We start from the raw sequence: 5656 nt of genomic DNA, 5'->3' as shown, positions 1-5656 counted from the left end.
CCTTTGTGCTCAAGGCTAGTGTTGTACAACTTTGCTCAGAGGTCCAGTTTTGACTTTCTGATATTAAATTGGTGAGGAAAAGCTGAAGGACTTTTCTTCTTTCCAGGCTTGCTTTAAACTATTCACCCCATAATTCGCAGATCTCAATCTCTGGAGTAGCTACTGTTATAGTCATGAGCCAGTATTCTCTGACTCTAAACCTGAATCTAACTTTTTATCAACATCTCAAAGTGACTGCTGAATATAAACCATAATTTAAAACAGCAAACTACCAATATTGTGATTCTCAATATCTCAGGAAAAACGTAAGAATACACATAAAAATAATATTAAACTTTTAATTCAAATATAACAAAAAATTAAAAAAGATCCTAAATAATCAGTGATACGGGGTTACATACATTGGATAAGTACATATGGGAATGAGGGAAAAGGAACATGTTACTAGATGGAGGGACAGAATATGGGCCCAAAGTTCTTCTGTGCTGCATCCTAGCAGATGATCCATTTGTGGCTTTTGGAAGTTCTGCTCATCTGGTCATCTGGAACCTAGTCAAGTGTCAAAAAACAATAGCAGCAATTAAAAACACTATTTGTTGATTGAAAATTTTAAAAAATAAGTTAATATACCCAGAAGCTAACACATCTGCAATACTATCTGAGAATGGGAAACTGATCTTAAAATGGATTAAGGAGGAAAGTCAACCTGGAGAAAAGTTCAGAACTCAACACACTAGAAAGGTGGGCACAGGGTAGGATATACTCATCACTCCATTTTATATAAAATTTGAAATAGGAAAGGTATTGACTATGCCAGCCCAGACTAAACATGAGACATTTAAAGACAGTTAAAGGGTGGGAGAAGAGGGGGATCAGGGGGAAGAAGATCACATTTACACCTAAATTTTTGCTTAAAATGAGATTTCAAAAAGAAACGCATTATATTTTAAAACCAAGTTCATTTGGGGATAAAAATATGACAAGATACGAACAAAAATGAAGTAAAACATGCACCTTGAAAAGGAGATGGGAATGTATGACTAGGGTCTGCAAGGCCAACAGTACCAACAGTGGTAGGTGGCAAGTTCATCTGTCCACATGGAACCTGAAGGAAACATGAATATTAGCAGAAGAGACTTCCAAATGGTTTTGAGAGAAAAGACAGACAAAATGTTTAAGAGATCTTGCATGATGCTACATTGGGGCAGCAAAATACAAAATTATGAAGGATAACAAATAGAAAAAAAATGAAGTACAAACACTTGGAAAGTCCAGCTAAAGAATGACCTATTTTTTGTAATAAAACAAACAACCCAACAATATACTCAACCAACTTATAGAAGTTTCACCAAGTAGAAGGCAAAGAGGTGGAGGAGAGGAGGAAAACATTTTATAGATAATGGCAATGCAGCCAGCCTCTCATAGACAGAGACTGGCTCACGTATGTCCAAAGGAATCCACACAACCTAACGTTAAGACACTACTGCCTAGATTTGAGATCCAAAGCAGAATTTTTCTGTACATGTTTTATTCCAAAAACTTTCTTCTGCAAGATGAATTTAACATGAAACTGAAATGATCTGTAAGGAGAGAAACACTAGCTGGTGCTCTTAAACTACCCAATTCTGGTAGAAAGTACTACACACTGCAGAACTGGCCAATTCTTCCCACCACCAGGAGGCAATAAAAGGTGGTGGATCGGGAAGTTTTAAGGTAAATACATAGACAAACCAGAGACTAATATGAAGAAGTGACGTCACCACCACTATCTTTCAAAATACTGATCTGTGCTCCTTTTCATATCACCGGCAACAACTCCAGGATGGCTGAGAAAGCTAAAGATAATCATTATAAAGAATCTGGATGGCAGTAAAGCAAAACCATTTGACCTGCTGGTGTTTAGAATCTATGGACTCGCCAAGAACATGAGAATAGTAACATCATTTCAATCAACAATCATAGTGTAGGAAATTACCTAACTGAAGGTAGATGTCTCCACAATCAAAAGTCTTATTCTGAAATCCACAAACAAATAACACACTGGGTAGCATGTTGACACACTCATGATGCATTCCCACTAATCTAGTAACCTACCACTTTCAAAAAGCTCATTACATTAATTTCAGGATAATTATTATAAACCATTCCAAACTGGAAAAATAACAGTTCCCCTCATTTTTCTATTTTGCACTCCCATGTTTTCATAGGTACAATGGTTGAATGTCTATTAAATGCATCCTTGCCCTAACAGCATTCAGGGTGGAACACAAAAGCTTTCTATTGATATAAACTGTAACCACGTGTTTACAGACTACATTCAAAATGACAACTTTCTAGACTCAACCCATAAGTGCTATTCCTTATCCCATTACATTGTGTATGTAATGTACTTAAGAATATGTGTATGGCAGAACTTTGCTGTTCTATAGTGTACCAAGTAAGGTGAAATATTAAGCAGTGATATGCTCAGGAAGTAATCAGGGCAGGCATTTTTTTTTCTATATGGGGCATTGTGACGATGCCTATAAGCCAGGACAGAATAGGCTGAAACAGGTAGATCCCAAACTTGATTGAATAGTGAGATACTACAAATATCTAATGGTGACAAGTCAATCTTTAGAATACTATGAATGATGCTCAAGCTTCTTGAGTCTGAGGCAATAGTTCATAAGAAAGCTCTAGCATATCCAAATGAAGATTTCTATTTTTGATTATATTTCTGCAATAAAACAGATGAGTATGTATCTCATTTAGGTAAATGAATAGAACAATTTTCAGATCAGTTATCCTCTCCTAAATGTAAATGAAAGCAAGAGATATGCAGAAATGAATAAAAATAAGAAAATAGATAAAAATTACATGAACAGTGAAAAGAATGTAAACTCAAATAATCCCTATTGAATAAGTGTTTCAAGTCTAATCTACTTGTTTATCTCATCAAAAGATATTAATTCACCATTAGAAAATGATAGGATAATGTTCACTGGGCTCAATGTAATATTACACTACACCTGGCTATAAAAATGGTTTTCAATGGGAATCAGCTCCATCATACTCAAAATTTACCAGGTACAAATTCTCTGTGGTAACTGTCTTCACTTGTGAATGTAGAAAATCTCCACACAAAAACCAAATGGCATGATGCTGAATTATCCTAGAGTAAACATGTCATTTCTTTGAAGAATGGGACATACTTATTGTCCCAAAATACCTGGAAGAAGGTTCCCAAGAAGAATCTTTACATTTCTGTGTTAACCATACAACACCAACACAATAAGGATGCTGTCATAACATCTATTGGCAAATCCTTTCCCTCCTTTATGTTCCACTCGGACTCCTTCTCTGCAACAAGTATTACACCATACTTAATTCTGACCTGGAGAAAACAGGATGGACATCTCCCCTATGCTCTCAAATTTGGGAATATGGCCAACTATGTCAGCTGGCAATCCAGATCTCTCCAGCCACAACAGATCTCATGGAGAAACACGAGTCTATCACCTTCCATATTACCACACTGCTCATTTTTGAATGTGACCTATTTTTAACTTAAATTTGACCTCAGGATTAACAAGGAAATATATTGAGACATGAAGGGATCCTCCTCAAATCCCTCTGTCCTACCTATATACATGTTTTTCACACACAGAAACAAAGAAATAGATGTCAGCAGTTAAACACAGGAAAAAAAGATTTGAGAAAAGAAATTGACACAAGTAGAAAATAAAATTATTTCTGCACACTCAAATTTGGCAAACTGCAACACACATACTACATTATTTACATATGCACACACCTGACAATCTGTACATACACATTGCTAACATATTTACAACATGTAAAATATATGGTTTATGTGTATTTATACGCAACTTATTCCACTAAATTTTCAACCGCAGTCTAAAGGCAGCTGAGCTTTTCAGACAAACGTCAATTTAAAAAATACCCACCTTGCCTAGTATTCCAATGATTAACATGCAAGAATCCACTCTTAAATGTGACATTTTACTTATTCAGAATGATGACAGCTAAAATGGGGAAGAGGGAGGTGACCACCTCTAAAAGACAATGCAAAAGGTCAGGTGGTAAGTAAAAGAGCCTTTGAATTCTGGTTCTGGAAGCAAAGAATAATGTACATGATCCTTAGCTTATGCAGATCAGTTGCCCATACTCTTTCTAAATGCATACTTTTCTTCATTCTTCCATTCATAAAAGGTTAACTGAACAGTCCTGGGAAGGATGCTAAGTATCATTCTTTCAACTATCTCAAAATGATTCCCCTATGGACCCAAATTGGAATATAAACATGTGTATCTTAATAATTTCCATGAATACAGAATGAAGAATTTATGCTTCCTTTTCAAACGCCATCTCTTTTCCTAAATCTCCCATCCCTATATGATTGTAACACCTTTGAATATGCAGGAATCCTTGCTCAACCTTACAAGGAATTCAGCCTATTTGGGAATATATTAAATACCTATATTCCATAAGTATGTAACAAGTGGTATCATAGCCACTTTTTAATCATGGATGACTAGTGAATGTTCATCAAATAAAATTCTCATGACTTAGTTCTACACAGAAACAAATAAATGAACATAAAAGAAAATGAAAAAATGGTTTTAAACAGTTATATATACCCAGGAAATAAATCTCAGACCATTTGCTAGCTATTCTTATAAGGTTGGTACATGATAGGGATTTATTTTCTCAGATGCACTCTCAGTCAAGAATTCACTGCTTGTCCTGAATACCCAGTGGGGAAATTTGATAACACAGAGTCTAGGTGGTATGTGCTGCATTCCATTTCATAATGTAAGAGATATCACAGCAGCTGTAATATGGAACTTTTACTTACGATTTTTAGAAATACTTGGACAAGCTGGGTGCGGTGGCTTATGGCTATAATCTTAGCTACTCAGGAGGCTGAGATCTGGGGATCAAGGTGCAAAGGCAGAGCGGGCACTGAAGTCCCTGAGATGCTTATCTTCAATTAACCACTAGAAAATCAAAGGTGTAGCTGTGGCTAAAAGGTTAGGGAGTAGCCTTGAGCTGAAGAGCTCAAGGACAGCACCTAGGCCCAGAGATCAAGCCCTATGACCTACAAAAAAATAAAAGAAACACATATTTAGTCAATATCTCCCACCCGGACCATAATCCATAACCAGTTATATCCTATTACACAGATATTAGCAAGCTCATTGTGCACAAACTAGAGACTGCAAGCATACCCTGATTTCTCACATAAACATGTTACTTCCCTGCTGTCTTATGATAAGCATCTCCGTGTCCCTGTATTCTAGTATCTTCAGGGCTCCTCAGTGCAGAAATATCTTCCCTATACCAGAGACATCCAATCTATGTACACTACCACCTGTGAGAGAAGCAATTCTTACACAATAAATTAACTGTAGAAACAAAATTTTAGGTTGTGGCTCAGGTAATAGGGGATTTATCTACAGATTATATGTTCACACCTCATTACCAGTAACAGAAAGGGAATGAGGGAAGGAAAGAACAGGAAAAACAATTCTCGAGAAAGAACACAACAGGAAATATTATAACTTACCTAAACTAACGGGGGGTAATAGGAGAACAAAGGATGGCAGGGAAGATTCCTGTGAGCCTTTGAAACTTCAAAGTGTTAGAACAA

This window comes from Megascapheus bottae, chromosome 16, assembly GCF_031878675.1.
Source record: "Megascapheus bottae isolate mThoBot1 chromosome 16, mThoBot2.hap1, whole genome shotgun sequence".
Lineage (NCBI taxonomy): Eukaryota > Metazoa > Chordata > Mammalia > Rodentia > Geomyidae > Megascapheus > Megascapheus bottae.
Note: the sequence above shows the minus strand (reverse complement) of the source record.